Genomic DNA, 17,985 nt, shown 5'->3' on the forward strand with positions numbered 1-17,985 from the left:
AAATAGTATATAAATATTCAATAAACTACAACAATAAATAGTATATAAATATTCAATAAACTACAACAATAAATAGTATATAAATATTCAATAAACTACAACAATAAATAGTATATAAATATTCAATAAACTACAACAATAAATAGTATATAAATATTCAATAAACTACAACAATAAATAGTATATAAATATTCAGTAAACTACAACAATAAATCCTCTGCACCACTCTATAAAAGAAAAATGTCATCCACAAAGCATTTATACCAAACACAAAATGGATACAAATTATTGTTAGACAATACTAGATCATTCTCCCATTTAGCTAATGCTAGGTCAGCATAGCTAGTGGCACAAGCTGTGCCCATTGCCATGCCAACCTTTTGTAGATAACACTCATTACCAAATAGAAAAACATTATTCTCTAAAATAATTTCAAGCAAACTACATAACAGATTAATCTTACCATTTGTAAAAAATCCACCTTTGTCAAAAATTCCCTAATATTTTCTATACCCCATTCATTGGGGATAATACTAAACAGTGAACCTATGCCCATAGTAAATAAATAATAATCATTCGTGAGATCCAAATCCACAGTACCTCTATAAATATTTTCTAAAAAAGTTTTAGTATCTTTTAAAACTGTTCTGACCACATCTAATATGGGATGTAAAGATTTCTCTATATAAATAAAAATAGATTCGGTAACCCACCCTTTGCCCAAAACTATTGGGTGCATGGGTGGGTTAACCAAACTTTTGTGGATTTTAGGGAGTCTGTAAATAACTGGAAAGTTAGTGTGTTCAACACTAAAATACTTAAAAAGATCTTCTATAATGACACATGACATAAAAAATCAAAAATTAAAAATAAAACTTTTTCAATAATAGCATGACCCGTGGCCCTATTGACCATCATAAATGTTGTCCTGTCACTAATTAAATCATTCATACATTTAATATAAAAATCTTTGTCAAGTATCAGAATTCCACCCCCTTTGTCAGTAGGGTGGATCTCAATAGAAGTAGGTTCTCTGAGTTCAGATAGTGCTTCACATTCAGCTGTGTTTAAATTCTAAAATGCAGGTTTCCATTTACTCTTAAACACTATTCTTACCTCACTTTCACACACTCAGGTAAAGGCTTCAACTGAAGGATGTATCTTAGGTATAAACACACTGGGTTTATTAAAATAATTCACACAAGTCTGTGTACTTGGAAACATTGTTGACAAAGACAGATTTCTAGCAAACAACTTTAAATTAAGAAGAATGTCTACTAATTCTAACCTTTATGATGGTACAAAAGATAGTCCTTTATTCAGAAGAGAAATCTGTGCATCTGTTAATTTGAATGAAGAAAGATTAATAACTACGTAGTTTGTGATCTATTGCGAGTGTTCCTGTTTAAACGTCTGCCTTCTACTTCCTGCACTTGATGGATACACCCTCTCCTCATTCGGGTCCTTGATCTGCTGTCTCTGCGTATCGTACTTATCGGTAAAGGTTCTGGTAAAAGAAAATGGGACTGATTAAAGTCACCTGAACCTATAACGGAGGTTGAGGAAGTTGCTCGTACCTCTGTAGAATCCAGTGCTGCTGTTAACTGGGAGGAGGTAGCAGAAGCACAGCAAAGGAGTACAATCATGAATTTGCTAGAAAACCTCATTTGTGAGGGATGCAGAAGTGCTACACATTGGGAGACAATCCCACAACCTCCCCTTAGCATAGGACCTGTGGACAAAAGCATAAAGCCAGGGAATGTACCATGCATTACATGGAGGATATGAAACATGAAGTCCATTTTTGCTAGTAGCTTCAGCCCTCCGCATTGTACTATACAATCATTTTGTGAGCGAGAACAGACAAAAAAAAATCATCTGGACATTGTGCACATTCTCGTAGGCCCCATCAACCTCCTAACCTGTCAGCATAATTCAAACAGCCAAAAATAACTGCACAACAAGGAGTAACATCAGGGATAGTTTAAAACAGTGTTTGCATTAGCATTCATTAAGATATCAGTACATTCTGCAGAATTCTTACCCCCTCCAAAGTCTCAGCACAATAATTCTCGATGAAGTGAAAACAAAAAACAAAGGCATAGCATTAACAATGTGCTTATATAGTATGTGATCCCCCCAATTAAAATTCCAGGCAAACATTTGAACACTGCAACATTCTCACAGGCCCTAACCACAATCCCAACCTTTCAACACAATAACTATGGCCAACAAAAAAATTGCAGTCATTGCATCAGTGAGTTGAACTTTATACAGTGTTTACATTAGTATATATTCAAACGTCTATACATTCTGCAACATTCTCACAGCTGCTAACCACCCTCCCAACATTAGGCATTTTAAATATTGTAGTCATGAATTAAAAACGGTAGAACACTTTGCAGTAGCATGCATTGTGTTAACCCAGTTTTGATGAAGAACAGACCAAAAATGCCAGGCAAACATGTAGTTGTATATTAGTATGCATTACTACATCAGTACATTCTGTAGAATGCTCACAGCCCTTAACCATCAATGTCTCAGCACAAATCTGGATGAAGTAGTAAAACAGCAAAAGCGTAACAGTAACAATGTGCTTATACATTGCGTGACTTCAGTTTAATAAAAAAAATGCAAGGCAAACACTTGAGACCTGTGCAATAGTCTCACAGCCCTTAACCACACTGCCAACCTCTCAACACAACTAAGGACAAAGCAAAAATTTGTCACAGACCAAAGCCGTAGCATCATGGATAGTTATAAATATTGCTGGTACACACAATACTAGCATAACATGGTTTGCAATACATTCCACCACAATCTCACAGCCACTAAGTCACCCACTAACCTCTCAGCACAATTCTGGATAAAGAGAAAAGTTATAGGACAAAGTTGTAGCATCATGGATAGTTGTAAGCATTGCTGCTATACACAAATACTGGTGTAACAGGGTTTCTGTTTGTAAACATTAAAACATCTGTACCGTCTACAGCATTCTCACAGCCCCTATCTCCCATACCAATTTTTCAGCACAATTACACAAAACAAAAATAAGTTAATGAAAATTTTTGTGCACAGCTGACTCCACATCCCCAATCCACTTAGCACAAAAACTCTGAGCAAAAAAGTAATGCAATCATCTCCCTAGATTACCCCCCCCAACCCCATGACTACATCTGGACATTATAGCCAAACCTCTATCTTAATTAGCAGAACAATTATGGACAAATGTAAAACAGTGGTAGAACCACAGCCCTCACCCCCTGTCTCAACCCACCTAGCACAAGAATACTGGACAAAAGTAAATTACTTATACAACCACAGCCCCTCACCACCACCACCCAATCCTCTTAGCCCAGAAATTCTAAACAAAAGTAAAATAGCTTAACAAAGTAGAAACAAAGTACCAAATAAACCAAGACAAAGTTATTACACCAAGTTACAGTGGAAAGCAAAATCCACTAACCAAAAACAGCATCAATCGACATCTCATGCAACAATAATAGCTTAACATTCACCTTCAAGCCCATCTCCACAAAGACCATTGAAAACTTGTAAAAAACTCATACCTACTGCAAATTCAGCTGATAGTCTACCAGTAGAGTTTCAAAAAATAGCAGCTGAAGCCAGTTCTTACCCTGATCTATTACTGAGCAATATGTTCCAACCATCTGGAAAATATCACATATTATACCCTTGCACAAAGGTGAAAAGTTGACAGAACTTACAAATTATAGGCCCAGAGCAATCCTCTCCCCACTATCTAAACTCCTAGAGGCATGCATTCATTCTCAGCTTCTACAGTATGTCACAAACAATAATTGACTTGCCAAATCCCAACACGGTTTCAGGCCTCATGCTACAACTGCCCTCCTTAGTTGTACCAAGACCATCAATTTAGAAATGAAGGTAAAATAGGGTCACCTGTCTTTCTAGATTTGTCTTGACATATACTCGCAACAAACTACTAACTACTCTTGGAAACCTTAATCCCATCCCCTAGCCCTCAACTGGCTCCAGAGCTACTTAATAGGTCATAAACAGCCAATAAAATGGCTCCAGGATCTACCCCCTCTACTCCCAGTCACATTAGGAGTCTCACAAGGCTCCATCATTGTTGTACTTTAGTTTAGTGGCTTTATTAACAACCTCAATACTCCCACCTTCCTAGCATCCACAGTCAAATATGCTGACGACGCTACACTTATGTGTCGCATCTACCATGCAACAGGTCATGTTCTACTCCAGCCTGAAATAAGCTAATATTCACCACTTACCCCATATGCCTAAAACTATTCACTTAGACATCACCTCACAAGACTGCCCACCTATCCCTGGTCTAGCCTACTCCAATATCATTTTCTTCTCTCTGTCCCATCATCTATCTCCCCTCCTTTTCATCATCACTATCCATCTCTCTTTCCACTTCATTACATATGCAGCATAGATACTATAGCCTACTCTACCTCTTGCCCCCAGTAGCTAACTCACACACTCTCCTCCTAACCAACTGGCAATCAAAACTAAATATATATTACAGCTCACATTCCCTTATATTGTCCCTTGTAAAAAAAAGATAAACCATACTTATTTACATATTTCTACCACTTGTGTGCTAAGATAAGCTTTTCTCCCCAGCCTCCACTGAAAATGGGTTCTAACCCATTCAGACTATCCAGTAAACAAATGTAAAATAAATAAAATAAAAATGGTACAGCCACAGCCCCTCACCCCAAATCCTCTTAGCACAACACATCACTACACAAAAGTAAAATAAAACTGGTACAACCACAGCCCCTCACTCCCATGCTCTTAGCACAAGAACTCTACACAAATGCAAAATAAAACTGGCACAACCACAGCCCTCACCCCACCAATCCTCTTAGTACACGAACGCCATACAAAAGTGAAATAAAACTGGTAAAACCACAGCCCCTCATCCTCCCCATCCTCTTTACATAGAGCACTACATAGAGTGAAATAAAGCTGGTAAAACCACAGCCTCTCAACCCCTCCATCCTCTTACCACCAGAGCACCACACAAAAATAAAATAAAACCGGTACAACCACAACCCCTCACCCCCCAGTCTCTTAGCACAAGGACTCTACACAAAAGCAAAATAAAACTGGTACAATCACAGCCTTTACCCCCACAAATGTCTTACTACAAGAAATATGCACAAAAAAATAATGCAACCCCCCTCACAAAAAATAAAGTTAAAACTAAACCCAAAAACATAACTTTTATGCTTTTTATAGAAAACTGTTTCCAATTTTCTGCTCCCTCTTCACGACTGAAGACTCACCTGCTCTGCATGCTTTCCTCAGACCACTGCAGTCCTTTTTAAATTACCCTTAGAAGGACAGTTTTTCAGACCTTTTGAGAAATTGCCCTTAGAAGGACAGTTGAAAAGGGTGCTCTCCAATGACCATGACTGCTCCAAAGGGTTGAATCCACCACTGCCCCATTCTCCAAGGTAGTCTGTCCTCATGCTGATCCAAACCTGGCTCGATTTCCACAATCTGCCAAAAGGAAAACTCCTCTGTTTATAAACAAGAGAAGTGATCCTTATTAGCCACATGTGCCTTTTTAAAGGCAGTTTATACAGGAAGTGCTTTGCAAGAACCAATCAGGTCCTTGCTTCATCACTTCCTAGTTAAAAAAAAAAAACAAGAACTTAGTTCCCAGGCTGCTGCAGCCAAACAGATCCCTTGTTTCACTGAAGCGGACCTGACTGAGTGCAGCTTGCTGACGAATCAAAAAAAAAAAAAACAGAAAAACACTTCAGATTTGCACAGTACATCAGGGACCAGTGTGGATGTCCACTAGGTGTCGAACCAAGAAAGTAACGGCTTGAGAAACCTGCAGCTGCTGGATGGGGGCCCCCATCCTCAGCCATAGGTTTTGCAAGTGCTTAATGTTAGCTATGGACCTGTGTCATTAAGACATAGAGCCTTATCAGGACTTCTCTAGCTTCTTTTATCCAATTTCCGCCCTTTAACACTTTCACTTACAGAGGTGATTGGCTTGTTTATTTTACATTGTCATTCGTTTACTTTCAATACCATGTACCACCTTCAGCCTGATGATCTGAAGCTATGTAGCTAGTGGTCTTGTTTCATTTAGTATACTCCCACCCCCTACTGCTTTTTCTATCAGCACTTTTGCTAAGATTTATTCCCCTGATCAAGTCACCACTCATCTCTGACCTTATACAATTATATAATACTTTTCATATCATTTCAGTGCTGTGTCACAGCATTCTCAGCTAAGCAGACCAGTTTGTTTCCTATGCTAATTAGCTATGCTTGTATTTTCAAAAGTATATTTAGCAATTGTATTTGCATTTATTTATTTTTGTTATTTTATTTATTTTAGTTTACATTTGTTTACCGGAAAAGTCTGACTGGACGAACCCATTTTCAGCGTAGGCCTGAGGAAAAAAGCTCCACATAGTGACAGCACATAACAATAACATTAACATAATGATACTTTTTGTATATACTGATAACGGAAATTGACATTGCTCTTGTAGTATAAAGTACATACACAGTAGAAAAAAAATCAGGTGAGGTTAACAAAAACATCACAGTAGATAGATGTGCAATATAGGAAAGTATGATCATATGGTTCTTATTGTGACTTAACTATGCAGTATGATATACAATTTAGAGTAAAGAAATGGAGAATAATGTATTTTGTAATCAGGCTAAAGAAGTCTCAGTAGCAGAAGAAAGCTCTTAAAAACAATATATATATATATATATATATATATATATATATATATATATATATATATATACTGTAGACACTCAACCCAAACAGGAAGGAACACTGATAAAACTTCAATGCAAGTTACAATCCAACGAATGGTAGAGAAAGGAGGTGTTACTATCCCAAAATGAATGGAAAGTAAAAAGTCTTTTATTGCAACAAAACAACAAACAAACTGTAAGCGCTTTCGCGGACATCACATCCGCTTCAACAGACATGGTTAACAGCACTAAAACAATACATTATAAACACTGCTAAGCATCATGTGACCATTACAGCAATTACTTAATCAATTAATCAGTTAAACAAAATATAATAGATATATGAATTAATTAAAAATACATATAATAAATATAATAAATATAGTAAAATCTTAGAATATGTTAAAAATGTAAATCAATTTTAATAAAAAAATCCACATACTAATGTAATTTCCTGCCCTTCAGGTGGGGCTTTAGCAAAACCATTTCATTGAGTCCCCTACCCTTGTGTGCTGCCAATCTAAGTATCCAGCATAACTCAGCTTGCTCTGTTAAATTAACTATATCCCCAATACGTACTGACTCTGTTTGTACGTGTAATACCGGAAATAAAAAAGTGTGTTGTGTTCCCTCAAGCAATGTGTGTTTGGCCAAAGCACTGTAGTCATGTTTTCTGGTGTAGCAGTATGTATGATTTTTAATACATTCTCATAAAGTTCTATTAGTCTTACCTACATAGAAACAAAAACATGACACACAATGGGCCACGTAAACAACATTCTTCGTATTGCAGTTACTGTTATTCCTCAGTTCCCATAACCGTCCACTATATGGATGTTTAAAATAGCGAGATTCATCTACAAGGTTACATTGTATACATCTACCACATTTTTTGGTCCCTTCAAAATATTGAATACCAGGGGGAAAAAATTACCATCTATGGCCTTAAAACATAGGGACTGCTTGAGGCTCCTCATGTTACTATAAACAAAATTCGTATGGCTCCCTACAATGTTTTTGACCTTGTCATTTACCATAAGAATATTCCAATTTCGTAATATGGCATGCTCAACAATGTTCGTATTATTGGTATATGGTAAATCAAATGACTGTTTAACCCATTTATTATTATTCTGTCGTTAATGCCGTGGACCCTCTCTTTCTGAAAAATATGGTTTTGCTCTTGTTGTCCTTAGATTATTTACATTGGAGTAAACTCTCAAAATCTCTTGTTGGTTGTAACCACTATGCATCAATCCCACTTTGAGTTCTCCAAACTCATTCTTGAACTGTGAATCTTCATATGAGAGTCTAGAAAGTCTCATGGCCTATCCTTTAATAATATTTTCAAAAATTGTGGGGTTATGCATGCTGGCTCTGTGTAAGAATGCCGGTTTATAACAGGGTTTACGATATACTTAGTCATAAGCCTAACACCCTTCTTAAATATTGTCACATCTAAATAATTAATGGTCGCTGGTGAAAAATCTAATGTAAACTTCAGAAATGAATCTTCATTTTCAGAAAGAGAGGGTCCACAGCATAAACGACAGAATAGGGATAAATGGGTTAAACAGTCGTTTGTTTTACCATATTCCAATAATACGAACATTGTTGAGCATGCCATATTACGAAATTGGAATATTCTTATGGTAAATGACAAGGTCAAAAACATTGTAGGGAGCCATCCGAATTTTGTTTATAGTAACATGAGGAGCCTCAAGCAGTCCCTATGTTTTAAGGCCATAGATGGTAATTTTTTCCCCCTGGCATTCAATATTTTGAAGGGACCAAAAAATGTGGTAGATGTATACAATGTAACCTTGTAGATGAATCTCGCTATTTTAAACATCCAGATAGTGGACGGTTATGGGAACTGGGCAATAACAGTAACTGTAATACGAAGAATGTTGTTTACGTGGCCCATTGTGTGTCATGTTTTTGTTTCTATGTAGGTAAGACTAATAGAACTTTACGAGAATGTATTAGAGATCATACATACTGCTACACCAGAAATCATGACTACAGTGCTTTGGCCAAACACACATTGCTTGAGGGAACACAACACACTTTTTTATTTCCGGTATTACACGTACAAACAGAGTCAGTACGCATTGGGGATATAGTTAATTTAACAGAGCTAGCTGAGTTACGCTGGATACTTAGATTGGCAGCACACAAGGGTAGGGGACTCAATGAAATGGTTTCGCTAAAGCCCCACCCGAAGGGCAGGAAATTACATTAGTATGTGGATTTTTTTATTAAAATTGATTTACATTTTTAACATATTCTAAGATTTTACTATATTTATTATATTTATTATATGTATTTTTAATTAATTCATATATATCTATTATATTTTGTTTAATTGATTAATTGATTAAGTAATTGCTGTAATGGTCACATGATGCTTAGCAGTGTATATAATGTATTGTTTTAGTGCTGTTAACCATGTCTGTTGAAGCGGATGTGATGTCCGCAAAAGCGCTTATACTTTGTTTCTTGTTTTGTTGCAATAAAAGACTTTTTACTTTCCATTCGTTTTGAGATAGTAACACCTCCTTTCTCTACCATTCATTGGATTGTAACTTGCATTGAAGTTTTATCAGCGTTCCTTCCTGTTTGGGTTGAATGTCTACAACTTACCTGGGTTATTTCGTTTTTTGGAATATAGATATATATATATATATATATATATATATATGGATTCACTTCATAATCTTGAAATACTGAAACACTGAATTTCAGTATCTCAAAACTATGAAACTGAATCCACAAAACAACGAAACTACAAAACCCCAAGACCAAAACCGCGAAATTCAAAACACCAAACAAACCGCATATACTACACCATATATACACCACAACACCCACATCACAACATAAACAAACAAAAACTACATACATACACAACTCATACACACATAAGCAAGAGGCAAGCCCACCTACACCCCCCATGTGGGGGGTTGCACCCCCCACACCCCCGTACTTATATATACTAACTCCGAGATCGCACAAACAGGAATCAAAAGCAAACACACACGCGCATTCTCCAGTCCCTCACACACACATCAAACATATCAGCACACTCAAACACACTCTAACCCCCACTCAAATCCCATACAAAACACTCACTTACCTAACAAAACACCTAGATCCACACATGGAACTGTGTACCATAAACACACAATCCTGGACATCACGTAGCATAAGGCCATAACCACGAATTTGAGATATTCGAATTTGTGATTATGAACTTTCGCTATTTTAAACATTCGGGTTTATAGTCTTGAGTTACTGAAATTTGACATTTCAATATTTTGAGATTATAAATGGCTCCTATATGTATATATATATATATATATATATATATATATATATACATATACATGAGTCTACTTCAGAAGACTGAAAAAACAAAAGACTGAACCCCAAAATACTGAAAACTCAAAATACTGAAGAATGGAATTACCTTTCAACTGTCCTTGATTTTCAGGGATGTCCCTGATTTTGACTCAAATTTTAGTTCTGTCCCTCTTAACCCCTCCTAAAACTGGTGACTTTTGGAGGAAATGTGATGAATGATACTCAATAAATAATGGCAATAATTAAGACTTATAGATTTCTTATATTTCACAAAATCTATATTAGTTAACATTCTTTTATTCTGTCAATGTCTCTTGTCAATAGTATTAATATTTTAAAAATGTCCCTGATTTTTTTCTGGATTTGTACCCAGTTCTGTTGAAATTTGTCCCTGATTGGTTGAGAGCTATGAATTTGCCCCTTCTCCACTGTTGTGCGATCTTGGAGATGGTCAATATAACTTGCAGGGGGGGTGTGGGGATGCAGCACCCTGACATGAGGGATGCAGGGGGGCTTGTCCCCTGCATTAAAAATGTTTTCAGCATTTTGGGTTTCAGTTTTTTGTTTTTTCAGTCTTCTAAAGTAGACCCATATTTATATATCTATATCTATATCTATCTATATCTATATCTATCTATATCTATCTATCTATCTATCTATATATATATATATATATATATATATATATATATATATATATATATATAGATATATACATGCACACACACACACACACACACACACACACACACATACACATGCATAAATATATGAGTGCATCACCTGTGGCAAAATATATATTGATAGGAGCCATGGAATGTCTGGAAAGTATGATCTGCCAGTGCAGCTACAGCTTTTCTTGGAGTCTTACAAGTGGATTTCCTGGCAACCAATGAGTGCCAAAGTAAACATTCCTGGTGCTGTCCATGCAGCATTACACATGTGTGCCACTGTGCATGATGGTGCTGAGAGGCACCACTGTAATGTACGGATGATAATACAGGATAATTCACAGAAGCAGAATCATGACATGATTATGACATACAGGATCTCACAAGTACCACTGGAAGTTCAAGATATGGCATGTTCTCATGTGACACACTGCAGGCAAGGCATGGTAGTGCAAGGTCATCACTGCAGTGTGACCTGGATGAGTCTTTGATGGCACTCTGGTAAAGATATCTGTGATACTTATAATACCCATACACGGTTACATCCAAAGTCCCATCCCCAGATGCCACCTCTTCATGTCAGTCTCCCATAGCTGCACATCCAGCCTTGCCAGGCTTGCAGGGTGGTCAGCTCATGCAGTAATGTATCTGAGCCTGACCTGAGGGAGATTTGAAATGTTGTGGACAAGTTGCAGTTTATCATCTGCTTGATGTGGCCTACGCAATGCCATCTCTATGTATCACTACCATGTCACATTTGTGCATACTACTCCACATCTGATGTATGCCACTTACTTTGTCTTGTGTCTGCCCTGTTAGCCATGAAAATGACAACAGCTAAACATCATGTAACCTGCTTTATGTTCTTAAGGTGGTGATGTCTGATGCACTGATCCCTGTGCCCTGTTTCTGTCATATCATTGAAATACCTCAGCTGTAGGCATAGTTAGTGTGTTCTAGACAGTGTCCATTATTTTCTAATATACATTGTTGTGCCTCTAACACATGTACATACCTACATTCTTGATATTTCTTCCTAATATCATGTCTTCATCATTTCTGTGATATTCTCTTTCTGGTCTTTTGGGTCATGAGAATACAGTTCCAGCCACCCACATGGGGGTGTTCACTTTGCATGGTTATTATCATGTCGTACAAATGATAACATTTAAGAAGTTTTCCAGCTGTGTACTGGAAAGCACCCTAGATGTGTCCAGGTACTAGAAATTAGATTTGAGCAATCCAAACACACAACCAATTACTGGCCTCGTCTGACAGTTTGCTTTCTTAAATCTGTAATATGTCCTCAGTGGAAACTGAATAAGCAAAAATCTGGGCTTGCATATACTAACTCCAAAATTATCATTTCTTAGAATATTCCATTTTCTCCAACATATGGTGATCTCAGAGTTGGCATGTATAAATTCAGAGGGGTGGGAGCTTGCATCAAGGGGTGCATATGGGCTTTTGTCCAGCAAGAAAAAAATTTAAAAGAGACGCTTGCTTTTTCAGATTTTTTTGGTATTTCAGTAGGGAGCCTGGCAGAGGGGAGGACGTTTCCCTTAGTGGACTAAGAAATAGTTGCTGAGAAAATATTTGAATCTGATTACCACTAGGAGGTTACAATCTGCATCTAGTAGAGAATTTATTCAGAGGTTATGGTCGACCAGTTCGAATGTCTTCATGAGATTAAAGAAGTAAGTTTGTTTTTATTCATGTTTTGAAAAATGGCATCAGTGAGTGTGTCTAGGGTAAGACAAAACCGATATGTTGTTGAGTTGCTAGCATCTTATTGGTTTGAATATATTTAGGCAGGTTGTAAAATATTTATTCAAGAATTTCCAAGAATTGGAAGTATAGCAGTTGGAAGGAAATCTTTGTTGGATGAAAGTTTGGGGGTCTTGTAAAGAGGCTTAACAATGCCAGTTTTCTATTGAGATGACATGGTCTCTCAATAAGAGACAGAGATTATACAGGTCTTTTGTGGACTGCAAAATGTGATTGCCTTATAAGAGAATGCAGGAGACTATCCTTCACAACTGAGATATCAAATAAGACTTTTCTGTAAAACAAATGATGTTTCTTAACTTTTATAGATTTGAACCTATGAATCTAAGTAGGAATTTGAGGAGTAACTAGATCCCTTGTGAAACTGCGTATTTATGGAGGGTGGGTTACAGGGAGTGTTTGAGTAAGAGGAGACGGAATGTGAGATCACCTCCAATAAGAGTCCAGTTATGGAGGGTGGGTTACAGGGATTGTTTGAGTAAGAGGAGACGGAATGTGAGATCACCTCCAATAAGAGTCCAGTTATGGAGGGTGGGTTACAGGGAGTGTTTGAGTAAGAGGAGATGAAATGTGAGATCACCTCCAATAAGAGTCCAGCGGAGATAAGGCAGCCCCAAGGCATGGAGGGATAAAGCTCTTATAGTCCCCAGGATGACCCCTGTTCGATTAGTGACATGGGTACTGGATGGACCACAGGTGGAGGATGAGAGTGAGCGGCCAATGTCTTCTTGTCCATCTTGATGGCAGGGGAGGCAGCATAAGTTCACTACAATAAGCAGTGTATGAGCCCGACAAGCTATGTGCTGCATAAAGCAGTGAGACACTTAGCTGGAAGGTCGCACATGCACAGAATTGTGCATGTCGCTCCTAAGTGCAGCTATTGCAGAGCTGGCAAGGCTTCTGTGAAGAGATGTGAAATAGGGCAAACCCCCTGGCAGCAGTATGTGTTGTACCAACATCCGTCTCTCCTTAGAGCCCTGGCCATAGGTCAGAATGAGCCTCAGAGAGGCTAACATAGTTCCTGTAGACCTGAAGAATTAGGAGACGAGCTGGTGGCAGCTTATGGTCAGCTACAATGAAAAAAAAATGTAGAGATAGGAACCGGGAGGGTGTGATGATATTGTCTCCCCTCTGGAGTTATTGTTAGGTGTTCTAGCTACTATTTTATGACTAGTTTCCAGACTTTTAGAGAGCATTAAGAAGAGTATTTGGGACATTATGGAGAAACTTAGATTTGTATGTCCTAGTGTTTTTTTTTTTTTTGCTAAGCCCCTTGACAGGATAAATCTGTCTGTAGAAAGGGAAGGTTTTTCATTTCTGAAATTATAAAGGCATTTTAGTTCTTTAGTTGTTGCCCCAGTGGTTGTGACTTGGTCTGAGGAATCTGGTCATTTTTGGAATATAGCTGCCTTGCAGATGTAGATGCAGGTCTGTTAAGGTGGATGCCAGGTGTGGAGGATCATAACTAGAAAGAAAGATTTTGCATTTGGTTTTGGAGAGTTCTAGGTGAAGGAAATGAATGTTTTCTTTTTCAGTTTTGGGTCTGAAGAGCAAAAGTATATTTTTCACAATTGCCCAAAGGCTGTTACCGACATAATTAAAGTCCAAAATACAGTTGAGTGACTAGTAAAACAGAGATGTTCAAGATTCATTCATCCTAATGGTATATTGTAACTCTCTTAGAATGTGGACTTCATAGTGAGAATTAAGAATTCAGACTGCATTTGATATGGTATCATCATCTACAGGTACTCTGACAGTCACTGCTAATGTGACTGGAAGAATTTTATGTGTAGCTTTTAAGTTCTACTTATAAAACAAATTTGCAAGTGTCACTCATTACCTGTATGCAGCTTTATTCAGAGCAGTATGCACCTGTCTGTGAATTTAGCATTATATATTTCAATCCAGTTTAATCAGATCAACTCATCAATTTGAAATTCTCATTTTGTCTTACACAGGATTCAATAATGATGAGGGTGATGGCTGTTATAGTCAGGCCATTTATGAACATGTGCCTCTTTGATTATCAAAGTCAGTGGCATCAGATGTCTACCAGTGGCCTAGGCTGTTGGTTTTGAGAAAGACTTTAATCTTTTTTTTTTCTCCTCCACAGTGCATATTATTAACAGATTGTGTTTGAATCTTTAAACAGTAGTTGCAACTCCCAGTAGTCATAACATCTATGTCACAAGAATGCTCCTTGATAAAACTTTGTACACAAAAGAAAAGGATAAAAATCAAACGTGTTTTCCATTTGCAAATATGACTTAATCTGTAGTAAACATATTATGGGTCAATATTCATACATATGACCTCGAAGTATGAGATGAGCCAGGTACCATTTTTCGTTATAGTGATCACTTTTTATTTACTCTACTTGTTGTTTGTGAATGTACGTGTGGTGTTCACAGCTCATTAAATGTAGTTTAGAATTGTTTGGATTTTCTGTAACACAGGAAAAAGCAGACTTCTTCCTTTATAAGTTACTTTGTTCTAAGAATGCTTAGGGACATGTTTATTAAGATAACAGTAAGGCATTATCGGATTTCAACTTGAATTACTTAAGGACTAACGAGTCAAGAAAACTTGCATAGAGCTAAATCATAAGGAACAAGAATATCCCCAGTGCTGGAGAGTCTGGCTGGCAGATGAAAGTTGGGTTCAGGACAAATATTGTGGAGCCAACCCGACTGTGGAATAGGGGGCATTTTTGATATCGACAATTTCCTGAAGACTTGTAGAAATTTGTAATTCTACTTTGCTAGTTTGCTTATTTGTAGAAGTTTTATGTCTGGTTACACTGATTGATATTGTGGGAAGTGTGGGGGAACCACAAAGTATCAGAACAGCTGTAGTCCACTCTCCAGTCCCTCTATCATTACAGTGAAAGTTAGAGGTACATTATTTTCATCAAATCAAATTCATTCATGGTGGTGTTGGCCATAACAAGGGTGTGTCTTGTCACCATTTCTGTTCTTGACTTCTTCACACATCCATCATTGTGTAAGTGTTTGTTGACCTAGGGGTGGGTATTTTGCAGCTGTTATGCCCTTCAGTCTTATCTGCCCATGATCTCCATTACCCACATAAGTGATTGATCCTTGACCTCAAAATCAACAACTCCAGCATTGAGGCAATAGTACTGTCTGGAAGAAGTGGGGGGATAGCTAATCTTTATAGTACTCTCCAGGTAAGTAGTGAATTATTCTGGCCAAGTAGAAGTAGGGGGACAGCTAACCTTTAAATAACCTTGGGTGCTTCCCATTGGTGAAGGGTAAGGGAGCTATGAAACTAGTAATCAAGCTAGGGTAATATCTTAGTCTTACAGGTGCTGAGGTGGTCTGTGCAGGTGTTTACCTGTCTTTCTATTTCTTCAGTCATACATACATGGTGTGGGCAGTGACTGAAATAATAAGATCACAGGTGTATATTAGCACAGTGATTGACATAACCTTTCATAACAGAGTGAAAAGCCTCATAGTACAGGAAAGCTAAAGAAACCACTGCAGCTTTTTTTTTTTAAAGAGACTGACCAAGATTATCTGGGTACTTTAAGGATGTTCTCTGGGTTGTTCCTAATGAGTTAGTCAAAGACGTAGTCCACTGGAAGAAGGTCCTGGGCAGACCCTGACAATCTGGATGAAATGTATATCTTATCTTACTTGGGAATTCCTAAGAGTCTCGCAGAATAAGATGGAGACTGTATCTGAGTAAAGCAAAGTTTAAGGTGTTCCATTTTGGCTAATGTTATTGTGATTCAGAGTAAGACAAGTGGAAGAAAAATTAAGTGATATAAATGAAAGGCCTTTCCTCTTGTCTTGGCTAGTAAAATCAGATGTTGCTGATTTTAGTCCTGCTGTTTCCCTCCTATGTTCTTCTTGTTTCTTTCATATTTTTTGGCAAAAAAAGTTTTATTACTGAAAAGTTCAATATTATATTAGTATTTTGAAAATGGATAGAAAGTATCATCATCATTATTATTATTATTATTATTATTATTATTATTATTATTATTATTATTATTATCACCATTATTAAACCAAAACAATCATCAAAGGTTATTCATAGTATTTCCATTCCCATATTTCATACTTGTACCTATAAAGAATGGGACCCTCATATAAACAATAATAAACAGACATGCACTCAAACGGCCAGGACAATAATATAAACAGAAAAGAAAAACAAAGCTACAATGAACTCTTACATTCATTTGATATCTGAAACAGCATGGAATTCAAAAAATATGATGATGGAATCTGAAGTGGAAAGAGTAAACTTTAATTTTAATTTCCAATAATGCTGTGATCTTCAGTAGGCTGTAGAAGTCTTCCAAAGTTGGTATTGTGTTTGTATTCCATCTTCTTATTATAAACTTCCTTGAAATTGCAAGTATAGTCCATATTAGATATATGTTTGACCTATTCAAATGAGGACCTTCGTTCACATTTAATAATACAAGAGCTTTAGTTAAATAAAATTATTCATTAAATAAGCTTGCAGAAAGTTATTAATACCATTCCAAAATGGCTTAATTTTAACACAGTCAAAGAAAACGTGGTTCCAGTCTGCATTGTGTACTTGCTCACATCTCCATCATATTCCTTTTATGGAAGAACTAATTTTACTGATTCTGTCTGGGATTAAGAATGCTCTGTGTAAGCATTTCCACTAAAAAACTTTCCAGTATTGTGTAAAGGATGTATATTTTATCGATAATAAGATATTTGTTTTAATATTTTCAGTTAACTGTATTGAGTGTCCTTTTGTTATATATTTACAGTATGAGGCTTTGGATGTTGTTTTATAGCTTATCAATATTTTGTAAAATTTCGAAATACTGTTTCCCATGTCATAGTTATTATATATGATTTCATATATATATTTCATTAGTTTAGGCATTTCTTTAAATGAAGACCTGTTAATTATTCTACTTAAATCTTGCAAATATGACAGAATACTCTTCAAATTTAGTCAGTCCTGTTGTGGAATTTTGTATGTTGTTTTTATTACTTGCATATCTAAAACTTTTAGTTCTTTGATACATTGGAGCCAACAAACAAATCCTTTCTGTTCTGAGGAATTAATAATTTTTCTATATATTTTATGTGGAAAGTTCTTTGTGACTATAAATGGTGTTAAAATATCCAACCAGATTTTTAAATCTATTTTTGCATTAATAATTTTCCTAAATGAGTCGATATAATTAATCATATGAGTTTTGGCGGGTTTAGTTATGTTATATTGCATACTAATACGTGTGTGCCATGGCAAATTGTTTTTATCTGTTATTTGAAATTTTTTTTGTAAATCAAATTCATTTATTGATATTACAGTTAGTAATTCTTTCCAATTTTCAGAGTAATTTAGACATATCCAATCTGAGAGTGCTATATCAGCA

The sequence above is a fragment of the Protopterus annectens genome, chromosome 9.part0 (assembly GCF_019279795.1).
Source record: "Protopterus annectens isolate FY-2018-M chromosome 9.part0, PAN1.0, whole genome shotgun sequence".
NCBI lineage: Eukaryota > Metazoa > Chordata > Ceratodontiformes > Protopteridae > Protopterus > Protopterus annectens.